This window comes from Martes martes (assembly GCF_963455335.1).
Source record: "Martes martes genome assembly, chromosome: 9".
Classification (NCBI taxonomy): Eukaryota; Metazoa; Chordata; class Mammalia; order Carnivora; family Mustelidae; genus Martes; species Martes martes.
Genome location: NC_137896.1, coordinates 72,521,461 through 72,545,452, shown reverse-complemented (window position 1 = coordinate 72,545,452; position 23,992 = coordinate 72,521,461). Strand labels below are relative to the sequence as shown.

The window sequence follows — 23,992 nt, the reverse complement described above, 5'->3', positions numbered from 1 at the left end:
TTTCTTCCCTCCCTCTCGTTGATCCTGTTTGTCTTTAGGGACATTGTGGCCCATAAAATTTAGTAGAACATGAAAAATTAGGAAACTAAATATTTGTGTAGAATCAATGTATCTGGACTGCAATTTTGGTCCTACCATTTGTAATTTGTATGTACATTTATTTGCTATAGTTTAGTTTCCTTGCTTGTAAAATGAGAGTATAGTACCTACATAGTTTTTATTGGACTGAGAATAAAATGAGGTGCCTATGAAAGTACTTTACTTCTTTTGAGCATAATGTGTACTTAAAATTTATGTATAGTAAAAGTCATTCTTTTTAGTATATAGTTCTGTGAGTTTTGATGTGTGCATAAAATTGTGTAATGACAGTAATAGTCAAGGCACAGAACAGTCCCATCACCTCCCACCCCTCAAATTCCATCATGCTGCCTATTTCATGCTGCTTATTTTTAATCAACCTCCCCCAAAACTTTACTCCTAACAGCCTCTAATCTATTTTCCTCCCTGTATTTTGCTTTTTTGCAGAATATCATAAATATATATAGCATAATACAACATGTAACCTTTGAGGCTGACTTCTTTTATTTAGCATAATGCTTTAGGGATTCATAATGTTGTTGTGTTATCAAGAATTCATTCCTTTTTGTTGCTAAGTAGAATTCCATTATATAAACGTACTACAGTTTATCCATTTGCCAGTTAATAAACATTTGAGTTGTTTTTAGTATTTGGTGATTGTGAGTAAATTGCTACAAACATTTGCATGTAGGATTTGTTTGAATGTAAGTTTTAATTTCTCTTGGATTAATACCTAGGATTGTTGGGTCATGTGGTAAGTGTATGTTTAAATTTGGAAAACAATTCAGAAGTTTCTTACAAAGTGACTATACAGCTTGCATTCCCTCCCTCCAGTAATGTTCGATAGCTTCAGTTGTCCCACATACTCACCAATAGTTACCATTGACAAACTTTTCTTTTTTGCTTTTAGTGACATTGTGGTTTTAGTTTGTACTTTTCCTGGTTGCTAATGATACTGAACATCTTTTTATGTAATTATTTGCCATCTTTCCTTTTTGTCACCCATTACTTTTGTATTTAGACATTTTATTTTGAAATAGTTTCAGACTTTTGGAAATGTTCTGACAGTACAAAGGACTCATACTTTCCCCCAGATCTTGTTTTTTCACTGTGTTCACTTTATGTAAAATTTTCTTTCTTTCTCTGTATTTATCCGTGTATTTTTTCTGAACCCTTTGAGATTAAATTATAGACATAATGCTTCTTTACCTATAAATACTGTAGTATGCGTTTCCTAAAAGCAATGAAATTGTCTTATATGACTGCCATATGATGATCAAAATCAGGAAGTTAACATTTATACAGGTTTGTTATTTAATCTACAGCTCTTACTCAATTTTGCCAGTTGTTCCACTAATGTCCTTTATAACAGCAACAAAATTTATTAGTGCAGGATCCAGTCTAGGATCATTTGTTAAATTTAGTTGTTATGTCTCTTTAGCCTCCTATAATTAGGAACAGATTTTCACTCTTCATCTTTTATGATTTTAACCTTTTTTTTTAGTTTAACATTTTTTAATAGTTCAGATCATTTATTTTGTAGAATGTTTTTCAGTTTGGGTTTGTCTGATGTGTTTTCTTGATAAAATTCTGGTTATGCATTTCTGGCAGGAATATCAAAGAAATGAAATGGTATCTTAGTACATCTTATCAGGAAGAATATGACCCATTACTGGTGATGTTAATTTATAAAAGTATTTTGAATAGGTAAAATGTATAATTATGAAGATGTTTAATGAAGGCCTTTCTGTAATATGGTTCATGTTTCCTTGAGGGAAGATTGCTTTTTTAGCTAAGGTTTTTGTTTTTTCTTTTTTGGTTTTTACATGTGCATGTAACCCACTTTGGATATTGTGTACACAACTACATAGTAAGCTTTCATTGTGGCCTAGCCATGTACAGTCTCTGTTTGGGTTGCTGTCTTTAAGAAATCTACCATATAGAGGAATGAACATAATTAGGTCTTATAAAAGAGATAAAAATAAAGTGTTCAAGATATTAAAAGAAGGCAATATTATTCCCCTATACTATATTAATAGTAACTGTATTAATAGTAACTAAAACATTTATTGAGCAGAGTGTGTACCAAACCTTATGTCAGGTGTTTGACATGAATTAACTATGTCATAATTTTCACGATGATTCTGAGATATGCACTGTTATTTCTGCTTTCATAGATGAAGAAGATGTAAAAACACTGTATTTAGGATCAGAAGAGCTATATTTGAGTCTTGACCCTGCTGTTGTCTGCACATTGGTTAGAAGAGACCTTATGGAATTGATTTGATGAGCTATTAATAGAATTAATAGATGTTCATTGACAAAAGGTTTCCTGATCAACCTGTGTTTGGGAAGTACTATGTACTGTATTGTATTCCCCAATGTAGAAAAACAAAAAACATTAGCTTTGTAGCTCAATGTGTCCATCCAGAGAGAAGTGTCTTCTGCCTTCTTATCCCATTTTTGTGTCTTCATAGCTCTTTTCACTGTATTGTATTTATTTCCTTTTTTGTTAGTTGACTGTCCTCTCTACTAGAAAGAATGCTCCATGAGAGCAGGTATTTTATTTCTCTTGTTCACTGTTGTAATCTCCAAACCCAGATAAGTGCCTGGTGTATGGTGGCTTTTAGTAAATTGTTTGGTGAATGGAAGTGTCTCTCAGACCTGTTATAAAACAACACTTGGGATTTTTTTGTTGTTGTTGTTGTTGTTTTAAGATTTTATTTATTTATTTGACAGAGATCACAAGTAGGCAGAAAGGCAGGCAGAAAGAGGAGGAAGCAGGCTCCCCGCTGAGCAGAGAGCCCGATGCGGGGCTCGATCCCAGGACCCTGAGATCATGACCTGAGCCAAAGGCAGAGGCTTTAACCCACTGAGCCACCCAGGCACCCCAAAACAACACGTTTTAACTATAATGGCATTTTGAAATGTATTTGACCATAATATTCTTTTTCTTTGTGGAACACTTAGAAAAATCTCAAAGAACATTAACATTGCATGGAACGATTTAAGAAATGTTAGTTTGGTAATTTAGTTTACAGTTTCAAAATATAATAGTCCTGTTTATGATATTAATTCAGTATTGTGCTACTTATATAAGTATTTAGAGAAAATCAGAGATGCAGTTTTAGTGATTTCTATTTTAGTATATCGTTAACTTGTAATTTTTTTTTTTAAAGATTTTATTTATTTATTTGACAGTTAGAGACCAGAAGTGGGCAGAGAGGCAGGCAGGGAGAGAGAGAGGGGGGAAGCAGGCTCCTGCGAGCAGAGAGCCCAATGCGGGGCTTGATCCCAGGACCCCGAGACCATGACCTGAGCCGAAGGCACAGGCTTTAACCCACGGAGCCCACCCAGGTGCCCCAACTTGTAATTTTTTATGTTACTGAAGGAACAGTTGCTAAGATAATTCAAACCAGTGAATAACTTTTTAAATCACTTATTTTTAGGAACAGGATTTATTTTGTTTCTTTGGCAGCAAACTGACTATCCTAATTATGTTTTATATTGGTTAATACAAAAAATAATTTGACTCAAGCAAGGAGGTTAACCTCAAAAAGATGTAGTACTTTTATGTGCTCAAGTACAGTATCAATTGTATTAAGTCCTGGTTTGGAAGTAGAGTATTTCTTTAAAAAGAGAAAGTATACCTTTAACTTTTACAAGAACACAAGGTCGAGGGATGGACCTATGACTCTTCAGTTAGGTGATCTGCACACCAGCGTCTGCTTGCCCTGTAAATAATATGACAAACTTCAGCAATCTGCTTTGCTTACCTGTATCTACCTCTTTTAAATAACCATAGTGATCCACGTTTCAATCTATAATGGAAGATATTTGTTTATTGAAACAAATCTCGGACACCTCAAGATTTGCAACAAACTACAAATGATAATGTCTTGATGAGCAGAGTGGCTGGACCAGCTGAACTTAAAGCCCATCTGGTGTAGCTTCCTTCCCAATCTTTTGAGTTCTCTTCCAAAACTGTTCTTTGCTAAAACTTTTAAGTATAGAAGTATGTTTTCCTCTCCCTCAAGGGAAGCTATATTCCCATGCATGTTGTAGTACCTGTCCTGGTGGTCCAGTTTACCACCTAGACTGTTGCTGGAGGCTGTAAAAATAAACCTGGAGGGTTAAGGGATAGAAAATGAATATAAAACTATGGAAACTTGATAGGTGACTTAGAAAAGTAATTGACATCAGTGATGTTTGAATATGATAGAAGTGAAAGCTATATGCAGAGAGAAAATATACTACACCACCATTTATAATGGAAACATATTTTCTACACAGAACTCGTCAAGATTTTTATTTTTTAATTTTAATTTTTTTTTTTAATTAAGCTGCGTGCCCAGCATGGAGCCCAGTACAGGGCTCGATCTCACAACCCTGAGATCCAGGCCTGAGCTGAGATCAAGAGTTGGATGCTTAACCACCTAAGCCACGTAGGTGCCCCTCATCAAGATTTTTATAAAAATGAGCTCTAAAGGAAACTTTTCAGTTTGATGGCAGTAAGAATCAAAACAAGAAAACTTTGCAAGAAGGGAAATTCAGGAAACTTCTTTTCTTTCCACATGAAAATTGTCCTTGAACATCTTTTTGTGAACGTGCAGTTTAAAGTTTAAATTTTATCAAAGAGTCTGTCCCCTTGTTTCTTTTCTTTACCCTTGCCTTTTCTCCCCACTCCCTTTTCTTGCCTCATAAATGCATGCATAGTAAATAGTCTAAGGATAGATTTGTCAAATTGCTTTGAAAATAGAATATCCTAATTTATAAATATAGTAGATTCTAAGTAAAAACCCAACTAATTTTATAGGACTTACGTTTTCTTTTTATTTTGCTATATATAAACCAACACTGATAAATTGGAGTCTCGAATCCAACGCAGTGTGACTTCATAGAACAGTTTTTGTGGGAACTGCATAGCATGCAGTTTTGGCTTTTGATTGATTATTTTCCATTTTTTGTTCTTCTGTGTCTCTGCTTATCCTGTGTAACCTTCAATGTTAAGCATAACAGGAATGCTTAATAAGAACAAAGTAGTTTATAAAGTGTTATGTAAGGCTGCCTATTTCAGTAGTTAACTGTGAAATGTGTCATACTTGAGCTCATGTGGCATATCCTTTAATTCTGACTCCACTGATATAGTCCAGGGTTGAACAAACCACAACATATTTCACTTTTCGCTAGTAGTTTCACAAATTGGTGATCACTGATAGGGTTATTTTTTGAGATGCTAGCAATTTTGAGTTTCACATTCGTATATTTAATATGTATTCTATAAAGTAAACTTTATCTTTGGAGTTATTTTTAGATTTTTCAACAGAGATTAATTATCATCTTCAGGGATTGTAATGTGAGCATTTTTATACTTGAGGGCATGTTCTTGAAAATCGAGTTTGATTTTTCCCAGATCAAAAGTATGGTATTCACCAAAAAGTTAGTTATATCATATTTGCATGTTAGTGGTGGTAACATCTATCCTGTTCTGGCATCTTAATTCCTTCATTTAATTTTATTCTTAGTTCTATGGTTAAATAGCTTAGAAGTTTGTCACCAGTTACTTTACCATGGCTTTTCCAGCTTTGCTTGGCTAACTAAATTCTTCCTTTATAGAGTCCTCTAAAAGAACCTATGGAAATAATGTTCCCTGAGATTTGCATGTGCATAATTGAATAGTGATTTTGTATTTGGACAGCAGTTTGATTAAGTGTATAATCCTTGAGTCACCTTTCTTTAGGAAGTTTTTTTAACAGCAATCTATTATGTTTTAGAGTTAAAAGTTGAAGGACAGCCTGATTTTCTTTTTTTTGTGACAGTATTTTTGCGTGTCTGTTTTGGATCATTTTTTCCCCCTGAGACATGGTGTACCATTTCAGTAGATTTATTTATCTATCTGTCTTTCTATCTCTACACCCAGTTTGGGGCTCAAACTCACAACTTGACCATCAGAAGGCTGGCTTCTGACTGAGCCAGCCAGGTGCTCCTTCAATGTATAGATTTAGTTTTTCTTTATTTTATTATTGTAGTAAAGCTTTTTGAAATTATATCTTTAAATATTTGTCTCTTCTGTGATTATGAGGTCTTCTTGGGCTCCAGTTATTCATATGTTGGATATCCTGTTTTTTATATTATTTTCTCTCTAATCCCCTCTTAAATTTTTTTTACTTTATTTTTCCTTTTTTAAAAAAATCCTCTGTGTTCGTTTTCAGAAATATCTATTCTCTGTAGTGTTTTTCCCCACTTTCAACAGCATTTCTATGATGTTTCATTTTTCTGGGTCTTTCTTAAATTATTTATGTTACATAATTTCATATCATCTAGAAATCTTTTACCTGAGCTCCTATATCCCAGTGTTATGCCTTTTTTCCTTAACTTTTTTTTTTTTTATTACAGCAAAAGTTTTAGCTACAATTTTCATTTGACTTTGTGGCAATATTTTTGTGGTAAGAGGGGGTTTTTTGGTTTTGGTTTTGGTTTTGTCTATTAATAGTTTTTCTTGACATTTTCTCCCCCCGGCCCATTTTTTTGTAACTATATATGGATTTGTGCTTGTTCCTATGTGATAACTCATCTGGAAATGTAAGTTTTTGCATGGTCATTGATTTTTAGGAGACTTTTAAAAGAAAGGAGCTAGATCCACATTCCAGACTAGCTAGGGTTTTTGGTTGTTGAGTTCATTTAGCTATTTTACCAGTCACTGGGCACAGGCAGCAACTGTGGGGTTTTTGTAATGTAGCTTCTTTTCTATGGAAGTGACAGCAGACTACTGTTGCAAGTATAGTTTCTTTGTGTGATTCCTTGTTAGACCCTGTTCGTCTGACTTTCAGATTTCAGCTGGGTCCAGGATGTTCTGTTGATGGCCCATGAATCCTACCCCTCTGCAGGGAATTTATCTTTCATAACTCAGAGCAAGCCTCTCACCTTTGAGGAGTTTACTTTGCTAGCTCTTTCTGAGATGTACAGCTGAGCCATCTCTTCCCTTCCTCCCTTAAGTACCCAGGATTGACCTCATTTCTTTAGGAAGCTCTTATACCTATTTTTGGTCTGGAGTTTTAAAATATTTTATTTATTTATTTAACAGAGAGAGAGAGAGAGAGATCACAAGTAGGCAGAGAGGCAGGCAGAGAGAGGGGGAAACAGGCTCCCTACTGAGTAGAGAGCCTGATGTGGGGCTCGATGCCAGGACCCTGAGATCATGACCTGAGCTGAAGGCAGAGGTTTAACCCACTGAGCCACCCAGGTGCCCCTGGTCTGGAGTTTTAGCTGGATCCTAGTTTTGCTAAAAATGGAGAGTTTGTTTTTATTTCTAATTTTCTTTGCTGATTTTAGATTAATTGCTTTTAGATACTTTCTAAGAAGAGTAAGGTAGAAATGCTTACTTTATGCCCCAGTAATAAAATTGAAAGTCCATAATAATATTTAAAGTAGAACAAATATTCTTGATTTCAGTATTTTGCAATAATGTAATATTCTAGTATAGACCTAGATGGGCTACCCCTCAACCCCTACCCTACCCATATAGCGCTATCTCTGTTCTCTTTAGATACCATAGAGCAGTACAACAGAAAATAACAGTTTGTTGATACAAGGTGCTTGAGCCAGAATGTAAATCAACGAGTGCACTGCCTCTTTTGTTAGAGAATTCTCATTTGAAGAAAAATGCCAGCGGAACTAAACAGTGTGCTTAGGGACATAATTGAATTATATTCTGGTCAAATCTTACTTTGTTGAGGACTAGGGACAGTTTGCAGATTGACAGCCAGTTTATGAACATTATTGGGTTTCACTGATGTACATTATGGATGTGTGGCTGTAAAACTGGATCATTGCATACATAGTTAATGTAGTTGTCTCTTCATAATTGTTATTACCATTGTCCAATTAATTGTATATGATCTTCATTGGTTAGTATGCTGACATAGAAGTAACAGAGGTGTTGCTTCTGTATAAAAAGGAGTCCTTGGGATGAAGGACAGTTTGCTGCCTACTTTTTCTCTGACAGGAACTCTTCAGTGTAATGATTTGTTTCTCTAAGCCATAACATGGAGATCATACTTACAGAGGTAGTTTTCCTATAAGGAGAATACTGTTATATGAATGTTTCAAAAATGTGAGTTGGATAATTACAGAAAGTGGTAGAATTCAGTGTTATAGCTCAAGAAGATACAAGTTTAGGGGTATGCTGTCTGAATCAAATGTTGGTCTTGATTCTGTTGCTGAAGAGAGATATGGGAAAATAATCAATATGTAATAAGATGGTAAAATTTCAGGGTTTTGTCTAAGAGTTTCTTGTGATTGAAAGATGTCTTTTCTTAGATATGGTCTCCAATGTCTAACTGGCCATCAGAATTCTGTCTTTCTGGGCGTTCCTGGGTGACTGAGTCAGTTAAGTGTCTGACTCTTGATTTTGGTTCAGGTTGTGATCTCGGGGGTTGTGGGATCAAGCCTCAGGTCAGGCTCTTCATTGGGTGTGGAGCCTGCTTGGGATTCTCTCTTTTCCTCTGCCCTTTTCTACTCCCCCCTTTAAAAAAAAGAAGAATTCTCTCTTTTTATCAGAAACCATGAGACATGTCGGTGGCAACATATAGATTGGGGTATTGATCACAACTTTTTTGTTAATATTCCTAATGTAATGGACTTTGCCCATGAGCCCATGGTTTTTCCCATTAGTATACATCTTTAAGCTTTAGTCATTGGGTAGACATGAGGTACTTGATAAGAAAAGAAGTGTAACTTCATTATTATTATGAAGTTACACTTTTTCTAAATTTTTCTAAATGTTTAGAAATGTTTCTAAATATCAGTACAACAGTCTATTTCAAACTGAACATTCATGGCCAAGAGACAGTATGGAACTCTATCCAAATATACAGAGAAAATGGTTTGAAATGATGCCTTTATCCTTGGCGTAAAGTCTTACTTTATAACCATTCTGAGTATAAACTTTAATTATGAGATAAATAACTGTGGGCAGTCCTACTTAGCCAGTGACATTGGTTTTTTTTTTGTTTTGTTTTGTTTTAAAGATTTTACTTATTTATTTGACAGACAGAGATCACAAGTAGGCAGAGAGGCAGGCAGAGAGAGGGGGGAAAGCAGACTCCCCACTGAGCAGAAAGCCTGATGTGAGGCTCGATCCCAGGACCTTGAGATTATGACCTGAGCCCAAGGCAGAGGCTTTAACCCACTGAGCCACCCAGGCGCCCCAGCCAGTGACATTCTTGAAATAATTCTACATCCTTCCTAGTCATCTTACCAAAGTGAATTATTTCAAGAATGTGTTTAGTAGTTTTCTGTAGCTCAAATGTGTTCAAAATGTGTTCAGTAGTTTTCTATAGTTACTGATTGTAACTAATATTTGCTGTCATTGGAGTTAGTATAGTATTTTATTAATTTTGCTATCGGGTATAGATAAAGCCTCAGAAAAACACGAGCTCTGAAGTCATATCGAATAAATTAGCCAAAAAAAAAAAAAAAAAGAGAGAGAGAGAGAGAGAAATCCCTTGTCATTGCAGTCTAATTCTTCCCTAGTACCACCAGATGTCAGTGTAACCACAGGACCAGAGAAATACTGCGGTAGATAAATGGCTTATGAATGTTTTAAATGTATAAAAAAAAGTTTTATACATATTAATATACAACAAAAATATTTTTTCGTTGTTGAATTATACAGAAAAATGAAGTGCTTAACGGAGAATAGAGTACATGTAGAACTTAAAAACCATCGATACAGTTAAAATTTCATATATAAATCAAATGTAGTAAATAGAATACATAGGTGATCTCTGACGTTCTCAGAAATTGCCATCCTGATGCTGTAAGAAGAGGAGATGGATAGCCTGTGGTTGAATTGTCCACTTTAGCCTCACTAACTGTGATGATTCCTGTCGAAATTGGAGCTTTAAAATGAAAGTATATTTTTAGCTTATAGATGTAAAACTCAGCTCACTGCAATTTGCATTTGGTATAGAACTTGTCTACAGTAGTTCCCCAGAATACATAGTCATGTTAGGCATTTTCCCAAAAGAACATTCAGTAGGATAATGACATTTTAAAAAGTTCCTCTTTTAAAAATATATTCTTTAATGAATGTTGCATTATATGATGATCATTATTTACTATTCTTAGTTAGAACTTATTATTCCTAGTTAGAGTTATTACTTACATTTATGTGTAGGTTTGCTGTATTTGTCCCAAATGAGAATCCTACATTGAGTTCATGCCTTCCTGAAGTCTTTATCTGGGGCTTTGGACTGCACTTAATGTGCTCCTACCTGAACTAAATTTTGATTTTGTTTAGAAGTTTTATATGGGTCAAAGACCTTTTTCAGTTCTTTGATTTCTTCTTTTTCAAAAATATTTTGTTACTCAGGATGCTTTCTCAGATTACTTCTTTTTCCCTTTAACTTAGGAAATGGAGGAGCTTGTTTCTTCAGCAGTATAAACTGTCTCCATAGAAATTATTGAAAGTGTCATCCTTGTTTTCTTAGACTTTTGCTCTTATAGGCTTCTCCAGCACTATAATATAGCCTCTTTTGGGAGGCCCTTCCTTCAGAGCTTCTGGTTTTTCTTTTCACTGTCTCAGCTGGAGTCTTAGAGAGACAATGCCAGTACCTGTTTCGATTGAAGGGAGGAAAGCCCTTCTCCCATTCCTGTGTGCTCCAGACATTTTGAGCTCTGCTTTCCAAAGTGGGGTGTTTTGTTCATTCTTTTTATTTTTTAATTTTTTTAGAAAATTTTCAGAGATAGCATTTCTTTTTCTTTTTCTTTTTTTTTTTTTTAAGATTTTATTTATTTGACAGACAGAGATCAGAAGTAGGCAGAGAAACAGGCAGAGAGAGAGGAGGAAGCAGGCTCCCTGCTGAGCAGAGAGTCCATGCAGGGCTGGATCCCAGGACCCTGAGATCATGACCTGAGCCAAGGCAGAGGCTTTAACCCACTGAGCCACCCAGGCGCCCCTTCTTTTTTTTTTTTTTTAAAGATTTTATTTATTTAATTGACAGAGATCACAAATAGGTAGAGAGGAGGCAGAGAGAGATGGGGAAGCAGGTTCCCTGCTGAGCAGAGAGCCCAATGCGGGGGCTCAATCCCAGGATCATGACCTGAGCCAAAGGCAGAGACTTTAACCCCCTGAGCCACCCAGGCACCCCTGTTTTGCTCATTCTTATTCTTTATCCTTGAGCTCTGGTCTCTGTTGAATGCTGGTGTAATACCAGATCATTATGATTCTGCTTTCTTTTTCTTTTTGGGAACCACAGTACTTCTGCAGGTTTTAGAATTACTCATTTCCTTTCTGTCCTTAACACTTAAAGCCATAGGAGCCACAACTGGTGGCCTGGTTCTCTGTCCCCATTGCCAGGCATGCTTATATCTCAGACAGATGTGCCTACTATTCTAGATTAAACTCCAGTTCAGTTAAATTCTAAACTCTAGACCAATGCTGTCCCATAGAACTTGGAAATGTCCTACATATACACTGTCCAGTATGATAATTACTAGCTATGTATGGTTCTTGAGCACTACAAATGTGGCTAGTTTGATTGAGGTACTCAAATTTTGATAAATTAAGTTAATTTTAATTAATTTAAATATTTAAATTTTCTTGTATTTTAAATCCAGTATAGTTAACACACAGCGTTATATTGGTTTCATGTGCACAATATAGTGATTCAGCAGTTCTATACATGACTTAGTGCTCATCTTGATAAGTGTACTCTTAATCCCCATCACCTGTTTCACCCATTCCCCCACCCATCTCCCCCCTGGTAACCATTAGTTTGTTCTCTATAGATGAGAGTCTGTTTCTTGGTTTGTTTTTCTTTATTTCTCTTTGTTCATTGGTTTTGTTTCTTCAATTCCACATATGAGTGATATCATATGGTATTTGTCTTTCCCTACTGACTTATTTTGCTTAGCATTATACTCTCTAGATTCATCCATGTTGTTGAAAATGGCAGGATTTCATTCTTTTTTATGGCTGAGTAATATTCGATTGTATGTATGTCTATACCACATCTTTATGCATTCATGTATTGATGGACATTTTAGGTTGCTTCCATAATTTGGCTATTGTAAATAATGCTGTAATAAACATAGGGGTGCATGTATCTTTTTGAATTATTGTTTTTGTATTCTTTGGGTAAAGACCCAGTAATGGAGTTACTGAATTATATGGTAATTCTATTTTTAATTTTTTGAGGTACCTCCATACTGTTTTCCACAGTGGCTGCACCAGTTTGCATTCCCACCAAAAGTGTTCAAGGGTTCCTTTTTCTCCACATCCTCATCAACCTTGTTGTTTCTTGTGTTTTTGATTTTAGCCATTCTGACAGGTGCAAGGTGATATTGTAGTTTTGATTTATAATTTTAATTAATTTAAATGTAAACAGCTACTTGTGGCTAGTGGCTTCTGTATTGGAGAGTTCTGCTGTTCATGCATCTTTAACTGAGCAATAGTGCTCTTCTGTCTTTGAAGCGTTTGTCTCCGTTGCTCTAACATGCAGTACTAGGGGGTTCCCATAGGGTGTAGAGAGGGAGGGAGCAGAGAATCACCAGCTTAGCCAGTTAGCTTTGCTGAGATGGTAGAAGTTACAGCAGAATTTTCCTTATTGTCCTCACTTGATTAGGCGATTATCAGGGTTCTATCTTCTTTGTTAGGCTTAGTTCCTGCCATCAAGGGCTTACCATCTAATGGGGTTATTAAAATAACAATTCAAGACATACTGTAATAAGTGCTGTAAGAGGCACAAAGTATTATGAAGGTGAGTTTGGTCCTAATTACTGTTATTATTCTCCTGTAGATTCATCTACTTTCTTGTCTCTTCTCCCTCTCTGTTTCTTTAGGTTTTAAAGGATTTTTAATTAATATGTAAAATATAACTTTAAATTATATTAAGTAAGAATATTCAGTTAAATTTTTATTCTGATGTTTTTTAAAATTCACATTTTATGCATACTAGGAATATTTCAGATATGCAAAGTGTTTTTGGAATTCCCATTTGAAATTCTCTTCAAAATTTGTGGCAGTCTTAAATATAAAGACAAAGGAAATAAATTGTCATGTGCCTGACACTGAACTTAAGTAGTTTTCAACTTAGGGCAAATCTTGTTTCATTTATTGTCTCTACTCTTTTATTTTGAAGGAAAACTTCATTCATCATATAATTTAACACACGTAAACATTTGTGTATGTATCTGCAAAGGATAAATATGTTCTTTAAAAAACTATCACAATGCTATTATTGCTTTTATTTATTTTTTTAAAAATATTTATTTTTTTTTAAGATTTATTTATTTATTTATTTATTTGACAGACAGAGATCACAAGTAGGCAGAGAGGTAGGCAGAGAGAGAGGAGGAAGCAGGCTCCCTACCGAGCAGAGAGCCCGATGCGGGGCTCAATCCCAGGACCCTGGGATCATGACCTGAGCTGAAGGCAGAGGCTTTAACCCACTGAGCCACCCAGGCGCCCCGCTATTATTGCTTTTAAAGATAACAGTAATTCATCAGTGTCATCAAACATCCAATTGGTTTTTGAATTTCCCTTATTGTCATATATATATGTTTATGTGTATTCTATAGATTGTTGAAATCAGGATCCAGTTAAGGTCTCTACATTGTAATGAGTTTGTCTTTTATTTCATTTTTAGTATGTTTCATCATTTCGACCTCATGTAATGTTTGTTACCTGTTCATTGATTTGATTTGATTTGTTTTTATTAAAGACTTTATTTATTTGACAGACAGAGATACAGTGAGAGAGGAAACACAAGCAGGCGGAGTGGGAGAGGGAGAAGCAGGTTCCCCCCTGAGTGGGGAGCTGCTGAGTGGAAGCCCGATACAGTACTCGATCCCGGGACCTTGGGATCATGACCTGAGCCAAAGGCAGATGCCTAACTGACTGAGCCACCCAGGTGCCCCTAATTGTTCATTAATTTTAGAACAAAGTCTTGGATGGATGAGTAGGCAACAATCTTAAGCATCTGCCAAGAATGCTAATGGTGTTTTAAAAGAATGCTATATATTTGCAAGAGTTGATTTAATTTTCCTTGTTCCCAATACGGTATCTTGTGCAGCTTGTTACTGATGCTCATGTGAACACGTTACTTGAAGATTCTGATTGAGAGATATTATGATGTTGGTACATACTGAGTATGATACCACAAGAATACAAGGGGACTTAGAGTTCCATGCTGCTGAAATGTCTGGTCCATAGTTATACCCATGAAGTAGTTACTTTTTCTTCCTCCTTCCTTTCTTCCTCTTCTGTTCTTCAAAATATCTTACACTTTTTGTGTATATGGCCATCTAGTATCATGTAGAAATTAGTTTTATTTGATGATATGTACAAATCACTGTTTCTCTGCTCAGTATCACTTGAATTGTGGAAATGCTTCTAAATCAAAGGAAGTTGGTATTACCACCTTACTGAGGAAAAGAATTAAGTTTTAGTTTAGTGCCTATATTGCGTATAGATACATAGACGTGGTTTAATAATATTCCTTCAAAAGTAAATAATTCTTCAGCCTTGCCATAATGATTAGGTTGCTGAAATATTTTGTGGTAAAACACATTAATAGGCTTCTAGGATATGATTGGCAATGACAATAAACACATACACTTAAATTACAAATTCTTTCCCAAATTTAGGTGAATAGAAATTAATTTCCAGTAAAGACTTTACTGGGATTAGATTATGTAAAAGTACTGAAAATCTGTAAACACTCAAGAGTGTAAGGTTTTTTTGTTGTTGTTGGATTGGGAGGAAATTGAGTTGTAGTCGTTGGTGACTGTTGAGTGTGAAGCCGGTGACTATACATAACCCCAGTATGGCCAGGCAGAAAGTATGTATGCAGTTTATTGTCTTGGAATTTAAGTCTCTCAAGATTTGTCATTGTCTGTAGCTGAAGCCTAATCTTACTGAGACATGAGAAAATACAAATGATACTAACTAAACAGTCTAAGGAAATGTCTTTAGAGTCAGTGAAAACTTGGACAGGAAATAGAAGGACAAGAAAGAGCATAAAGGTTCTGTGTTAACAGCTTCTGCCTATAGGCCCAGTTATGTTTTTTGGAAGAGAGGAAAATCTGGCCGATGAACGGCTGTTTGTAGAGTTGTGACCATGGAAAGAGGATTATGGGCTTTGCATTCTTTTTTTTTGCAATGGGAAAATAGTGTGTATGTTTATAAGGCTGGTTGACAAGATCAATATAGTTGTGAAGGAGGAAAGGTAAACATGTTTATTTAAACCAATAAAACTGGTCATAGGTTATTATTCTGGAGAAAATAAATCGGACAGTAAGGCTTACTGGGTCCAGCAGGTGGATTTTAAGTGCTGAGGCCTAGAGAATGTTAGAGGCTATTGAGGAAAGTGAAACCCAGTATAAAGGGACAGTCACTACTTGCTCTGGCCCAGTGTTGCCAAATTGCTAAGTACCAAATACGAATATATATATTTTTTAATGTGAAAATTCCCAATTTTTTAATGTTGCCTCAACCATAAAACAAAACAAATGGACAAAACCAAATAAAACTGTGTGGACCAAATAAAACACATGGGATATGATAAGCTGTTCAGTTTGTGACCCTCAGTAGAATGTATTTATTTGTTGTTTACAGAACACAAACTAATGGATAGATAAAGGCTTACTTTTTTGTCCCCTGAAAGATGACTTCAGAGGTCTGGTTTTTTCTGCACATAGCAGATCTCTTTGATCATAATGAGGAAGCAGGACTGTGTTCCAGACATTTGAATCATCGGTCTGCCCCTACAGTGTTACTTTACTAATTCTGTAGTTTTTTCTATATGCTTCTGTACTCTAGGTTGTAACACAGGATCTGAAATCTTATTACAGGGAAATGCTGTAAAAAGATTGAGTCCTCACACAGGTATTATATAGAAATTTCTGTCTTATGGTATTTAAATGTGATTTTGAATTGTTCTTTGGACTGAAATTCTGTTTAAAGGCTGATATTAAAGTGAGCTTGAAGACTGTGGCCTTGAGTCACAACAGCAGAAGTATCATCTTGTGATAAAAAAATTTGTAGACTTTGGAATAAACCAATCTCCAAATACCACCATATAAATTTTTGAAATATGATATATAGTTGAAAAAATTGTTTATAGTAAGACAGCCAAGTAGATATATGCTGAAAAGGAGGTGTCTGTATTAACAGCATAGATAGCACAAATTTCACTTTTCTCTATTGTATAAACAAAGCAGATTTTAAGAAGAAAAAAATTTTTTTCCCTTATCCTACACATTTGTATCTTTAAGAATTCCCTGCAATCCCTTATGGGTAGGTATTTTATGTAATTTATACAGAAATTCATGTAGACATTTTATAATTTAAAGAGGCACTTCACATTTTATTTTATTTTTTTAAAGATTTTATTTATTTATTTGATAGAGATCACAAGTAGGCAGAGAGGCAGGCAGAGAGAGAGGAAGGGAAGCAGGCTCCCTGCCGAGCAGAGAGCCTGATATGGGGCTCTATTCCAGGACCCTGGGATCATGACCTGAGCTGAGGGCAGAGGCTTTAACCCACTGAGCCACCCAGGCACCCTGGCACTTCACATTTTATATAATGTATCATACATATATCCAATTTACTTTTTTTTCATTTAATCTGCTCTAAGAATTTTTTTTACATTTCAATACTGTCTTAATAGTTACAGTTTTAGATATTACTTTACCCTACTGAAGGTATTATATCATAATATTAGACATTTAGACTTTTTGTTTTATTACTAGTCACTTCATGTTTGAAAAAAAAAACTATGAAATTTTTCCACACAACAGATTTTCACTTGAAAGATTAGTAAATAAAAAATAAGCATTTTATTACACTTTCATATTAACCTTATTAAATCATTGAAAAGTTGGTAAATCATCACAAGGACACCATTTGCATAATGTATTTGCTAATTTAAGAAATACTATCATGTTTATATGTTTTCCCATATCTTTATTTCTCATACTTTATTTATGAATTTATTCATGTCACTCATCTATAAGATTCTTCATGTTCTCCTTAACTAATTTTTATGAGTTCTTTATATTATTAAGCTCATTTTTATGTTTGGTGAAAATTATTATTTCCCTGAGCACTTGTTTCCTTATTACTTTTTCAGTTCTGTTGTATATGTAACTGTTGTAATCCCTTTATCTTTTACTTTGTGATTGTATCTATGGTATTAAGGTTTAGAATATTTTTCTACTAAAATCTGATAAATGTGCAATTCTGGTTTTTTTAATTTTTGTTTTTATTTTTTGGTCATTGTGTGGTGGAAAGTTTGGATCTAAATTAATTAATTTAGATTTAGATTTCCTTTAAAAACTGCTAATCAGTTACTCTAACACCTCTTACCACTCTTACCAAGTTCCGTCTGTGTCCCCACCACCCCTACCACCATGGTTGATATTTTAATTAATGCTGATGAGCCAAAAATTCTGGTAACTACATTCAAGGTGATCATTTTCCAGGGGAGTAAGCCAGAAAACACTTCGAGAAAAAAAAGTGAGGATAGAGAGGTAACTAAAAGGAAGTCTTTAAAGAGAGCCTGGACTTGATGGTTTTAAAAAAAGTTCTCAGCCTCCACTAAGAGCAAAAGGCTTAAACTAAGAAGACTTAAATTAAGATTTACAAGGAAATATAAAATCCAGGGCACTATCAGGAAAACCTGGTATCCAAGTGAAGTCTCCTGTATGACTGATCTGTTAAAATCTGTGTGTGATAGGGACGCCTGGGTGGCTCAGTTAAGCCGCTGCCTTCTGCTGGGTCATGATCCCAGGGTCCTGGGATCAAGTTCTGCATCTGGCTCCTTGCTCAGCAGGGAGCCTGCTTCTCTCTCTGCCTCTGCCTGCCACTCTGCCTGCTTGTGCTCTCTGTCTCTCTGACAAATAAATAAAATCTTAAAAAAAAAAAATCTGTGTGTGATAAAGGTGGTGCCTCATAGTAGTATTCAGGGAGATGAAAGGTTCTCTAAAGATTTTAGGGTATGATTTATAGGCACACTCAAACAGTGGGGCTTTAAGAAGCTTAGGGGTGTTGTTCCTCAGCAGAAGCCCAGGGCAGAGAAGAGCTTATCTCAAAGAGCTTCGTGAGCGTGGTTTTTGTCTATTAAAGAGAACCCTAAGAAGATTCACAGAAACCCACAAAGTTTTAAAAGAAAGATGTTGATAGAAACACTTCTGACTTGAAAGAGGAGAGAGAGGCTGGAAGATAGTACAAAATGTAAAGAGACTATCAGTTACAGGGGCCCCTGCATGTGGTAGCTGTCACTCCCCACTCCTTCCCTCTTGCCCCTGACAACTATGAAACCCCTTTGTGTCTACGGAATTGCTTCTTGACATTTCCTGTAATCACACAATATGTGGCCTTTTATGTCTGGCTTTTTTCATTAGCATAAAGTTTTCAACGTTCATGTTGTAGCATATATCAGTACTTTATTCCTTTTTATGGCTGAATAGTATTCAGTAGTGTAGATGTACCACCTTTTGTTTATCCATTCTTCAACTGATGAACATTTGGGTTGTTTCTACTTCTTGACTATTACGAATAATCCTGCCAAAATCATTTGTGTAAATGTTTTTGTGTGGATATATGTTTTCTGTTTTTTTGTGGAAATTTCTAGGAGTAGAATAGTTGGGTCATGGGATAACCCTATGTTTATGTTTTTGAGGAACTACTGGACTTGTAAAGTGGCTATACAATTTTATATTCCTTCCAACAATGGATGATGGTTTCAGTTTCTCCATGTCCTTGTCAATACTTATCCATCCTTTTGATTATAGCCATCCTAATGGGTGTGAAATGGAATCTCATGGTTCTGATTTGCATTTCCTTCACAACTAATGATGTTGATCTTTTTATGTGTTTATAGGTTATTGTTTAAATTTTGATTACAGCAGTAAAATAACTCATTATGTGAATATCTCATTTAATTAACAAGTTCCAAATAAATACTTATCTAGATTTCATTACTTGAATCTTATTGTTTCTGTTTTAATATCAATCATGGGCAGGTTTATCTTTCCTGTGTAATAGCAAAGATCTGATTAGTCAGTTTGAGAATCCTGCTTAGTGTTAATCTCAAGTGGTTTTTTTTACCCCCTGCTCATTTCTATTCTTTTAGTATTTGCAGTGCTGTATGTTTGAAGTGACCAGTCAGTATAAATCCTCTAATGTCTTCTGTCATCTATCTAGCTAATATCTACTGAGTGGCTCTTATATGTCAGGCACTTTGCCAAATGCTAGGGATACATAGTAGTGAGTGAGGTTTATAATCTGGTGGGGAATTTATAGCAAGTATACATGTAAATTATAATTGCAGTCTATTAATGATAGAGAGGAATGGGACAGTATGGTATGATAGAAAATGATGGGGGACCTGCTTTAGTTGGGCTGGTCAGTGAAAATTTTTCTTAGTTGTTGAATTCTAAAAGCATGGAAAGAACCATTGAAATAAGGCAAAAGGAGTATGGCTAGAACACAGAAAAGTGAGGGGAGAGGCTTACAAGGTGAGTCTGAAGAGCTGTTTTCCTTTGAGTAGCTCTAGCTGAAAGTTAATTGTTTCTTTAGAAATAAATAAATGAACAAACAAATCAGTCAGCAAATTAAAACTTCTGACCATGCCTTACAAAATTTGACTTCTTCCTGAGATCTCCCTGGCTTTATTTCCTCTCCTTAGCTTTACACTTCAGTCACAGGGGCCATCTTGGTGTTCCTCAAACATACCCAGCTCTTGGCTCCTCACAGCCTTTATGTTCCTGTTTCTTCTGTTTCCACTGCTCCTCTTCCATCTCTTCGTGTGACTTACTGCTTTTTATCTTTCATTTCTCTCCTCAGCTGTCTTTGTTTCAGAGATGACCTCTATCCCCTTTTCTAAAGCAGCACACTTGTATAATTTATACTTGTATAAAGTAGCACACTTGTTTATTATTTTACTCTGTTGATTTCTTTTTTTAAAAAATATTTTATTTATTTATTTGACAGAGATCACGAGTAGGCAGAGAGGCAGGCAGAGAGAGAGGAAGGGAAGCAGGCTCCCTGCTGAGCAGAGAGCCTAATGCGGGACTCGATCCCAGGACCCTGGGATCATGACCTGAGCTGAAGGCAGAGGCTTTAACCCACTGAGCCACCCAGGTGCCCCTACTCTGTTAATTTCTTTCACAGTATTTTTATGAGAACTTATTTTATTTGTCTATGTTTGTTGATTATCCATCTCTCTGACTAGAAGGGAAGTTCCATGAAGGCAAATACCTTGTCTCTTGAGTTGACTGCTATAACCCTTGTGCTTGGTACAGTCCCTGGTACTGTTGAATGACTGGATTAATTAATTTATTATTGTAGAATCTTGAAGGAGGTGAAATGGTAGATTTTAAGTGTACTTAGGAGCCCTGGAAAAAAATTAAACTGCTAATAAGCTGTTAAGTTCATTTCAGTGGCTGGTTTTTTTGCCCCTTTTATAATCATGGAAATTCTTCCACAGAACTGTCAGGTATGTTGATATAATCATCCTTAATTTACATATAATGTGAAATCATAAGAAGTATAGTGACTTCTTTTAAAGCACTGGTTTGCTGATTTTCTGGGCTCTGTATGTCAATGTGGCCTTTCCTTTTGTTTTTAAAATCAAATTTTGGAATATTTCAGCCATTATTTCTTAGAATATATTTTTTCTGTCCCATTCTTACTCTCTTCTCCTTTGGGACTTTTAATTACATGTATATTGGACTATGTGATTTTGACCCACAGGTTCCTGTTGCACAGTTAACTTTCCCGCAGTCTTTTTTTCCTCAGTTCCTTCTTTGTTTTTATTTAAGTAATCTCTACACCCATTGTGAGGCTCAAACTCAGCACCCCAAGATCCAGAATTGCATACTATTCTGACTGAGCCAGCCAGGTGCCTTACTCTCTCAGTTCTTTAGATTGGATGATTTATATTGATTCAAGTTCACTGACTCTTCTCCTGTATCTCATCTTCTGTTAAGCCCATCCATTTCTTTTTTTCAGTTCTAGAGTTTTTTTTTCCTTAATAACTTCATTTTTCTGCTGATGTTTTCTATATGTCTCTATCTATATACCATATATATTGAAAGTAAAGTCTTTGAATATATTTCTCTTAAAATTTTTTAAAAAGATTTTATTTATTTATTTAACAGACAGATCACAAGTAGTCAGAGAGGCAGACAAAGAGAGAGGGGGGAAGCATGCTCCCTGCCAAGCAGAGAGCCCGATGCGGGGCTCCATCCTTGGACTCTGGGATCTTGACCTGAGCTGAAGGCAGAGGCTTAACCTACTGAGCCATCCAGGTGCCCCCTTTCCTTAAATTTTTAAAGCATATTTATACTAGTTGCTTTAGTTCATCTGTTAAATCCAACATCCGGGCCATCTTGGGATCAGTTTCTGCAGATTGCTTTCTGACTTGTGTACTGGACTTGGTAGCTAGTATGTTAGAAAGATTTGAATTCTGTTATCTTCATATGAGAAATGTTGATATGTTTTTTCTTTTTTCTGATAATTCATTTACTGACATATTACCTTCAGCTTGTTTAGGTTTGGTCTTATGCTTCGTTAGAGTATATCTGTGGAGAACTTAAGGTGTTTTCTGAGTGCATCTAATTTAGCAGGACTCCCACCTCCCAACCTTTGCCCCCTTCCCCATCTTGTAGGGCTTATTTTAGGGTTCCTTAGAGCAGATCTAGAGTAGGTGTTACTCTCAGATATGGTTTCTACACCCAGGGCTTGGCCTTTGGGGTATCTTAGCTGGATGCCCAAAGTGCTAATGAGGTATTTTGTTTCACCGTTGTGACTGATCCTAGGATTTCCATTGTCCTCAGCACTGTTTGACCTCTAGGTATCTCTGTTCCAGCCTTTTTTTTTTTTTTTTTTAAAGATTTTATTTATTTATTTGGGAGAGAGAGAGAGAAGAGGGAGAAGCAGAATGCCTGACGGGGCTCGATCCCAGGACCCTGGGATCATGACCTGAGCTGAAGGCAGACGGTTTACCTGAAGACTGAGCCACCCAGGTGCCCCTTTATTCCATTCTTAAATCCTTTAGCAATTCTCCAGTAAAGCTTCATCTTGCCTTTGGCATGTACAATGTAGACCACAGCCAAGGACTCTTAGAGAAGTTCCATACCAGCACATCTCTGCACAGATGTTTTTTCTTTGGGGCCTTGCAACACAAGATGTCAGCAACTTAGATTCTTAATTTCTGCCTCCTTAGTTCAGTGGACTGCTATCCTCTGCATGGGCTGTTTCCTTTCTTGGAGTACCTTTTCTTCAGCCTTACCCTTGCCCTGCTTGGACTTCAGCTCAAAGCACCATAATTAAGAAATATTGCCAGGCAGAGAGCTGAGGTGGTCATGGGGCTTATCTCATGTGTTTCCCTTCTCTCAGGAATCACAGTGTTTCATCTATTGTTTAATGCCAGAAGAAGTTGCCTTACATTATTTGTTCACTTGTGCAATAGTTGATGGTGGGAAAGCTAATGTTGTTCCAGTTATGTTGTCCTGTCCAGAAGTCTAATTCTGAAGCCTGTTTAGTTTGGAACGGGGATGTGTTCTTAAAAAGGGGATGTGTTCTTTAAAAGTGAAAATCCTATGTCCTTTTAGACTTTTTTCACCCCATTCATCCTCACAACGATTATTTATTGCCTGTCTTCTGTCTGCATTTGGCACTAGGCATACAAGCAGAACGAGGCACAGTTTCTTTCCTCAAGGAGCATACTTTCTTAGTGGGGTAAGAGGCCAGCCAATAGGAAGTTTAAGTCTGCTTGTTTTTTCTTTTTTCTCAGATAAACTTGTATTGAACCATAACACACATTGATATTTTAGGCACCCTGCCGCCTCAATTTGGTAACTTGTTATATAAGGAAAAATAAATTAATCCACCTTTTCCAAAGGAGAGGCTTTGGTAGTAGATGTAAGCTCTAAGTATACTTTACTGAACCACTGTTTCTTAATTATTAACCTTTAAATTTGCTTTATATTGAAATAATTAGTGAGAACTGTAAAAATGCTGTTTATCTGCTCATGTATTGCTTTCACTCTTTTGCTATTGGGAAATGTTTTCAAGAAATGCAGATATCATATATCTTAATGTATTTATGATGTTAAAAAAATTTTGTCTTCTATAGTGTATTTAATTACCAAAACAAAGTTTTTTTACTTTCATTTTTTTAAGGTCAGCCTAAGTCATGAAAAACAAACATCTTTACCCTGTTTCATATATCACTGCTGACAACCTGATAATCTTCAACTCAGGGTCTGGCTATAGAATGATTTTTGCCCATAATCACTGATAATGATGTATGAATTGGATATGAAACAGATTTTCTTCCGTTTCTCTTATGACCTCCACCCAAAATTAGATTGACTTTAGATTGATTATAGAAAAAATAGCTTGAAAAGCTGTTGTTTTTTCCTTGGTAAAATGCCCTTGAACATTAACTTAGAAATAAGATAAGTGAAACTTCTGTTACAGCAATGCTATCTCAACCATAGTAGTTTCTGAACCACCACATTTCTGAAACCTCCCTGAATAAGAGAATTCTTGACCATGGAACTTTTGACAGTCCTTATGGGGGAACTATGCTTTGGTTTAAATTCAATATATAAAATTAATAGAATATTAGTGACGTGTTATTTATCTTCAATATTAATGAGTACATTTATTGTTTCTTGCTTTCTACTTTAACATATTTTATCTTTCCTATTGTTTGATGTATGCTAGCATTTTTCATGTGTGACCCTTCATTTAAAAGTCTAGTGCCTTTCTAATTTTTTTTTAAAAGATTTTATTTATTTGACACAGAGAGAGATCACAAGCAGGCAGAGAGGCAGGTGGCGAGGTGGGGGGGGGGCGCGAAGCAGGCTCCCCGCCAAGCAGAGAGCCCGACGC

At 35.8% G+C, this 23,992-nt stretch overlaps 1 protein-coding gene across 4 annotated transcripts in view; it reads left to right on the top strand.

Annotated features, from left to right (window-relative positions):
- ASB3 (ankyrin repeat and SOCS box containing 3) overlaps positions 1-23,992 on the top strand; it is a 108,824-nt gene that overhangs the window by 40,605 nt on the left and 44,227 nt on the right. The window lies entirely within an intron of this gene.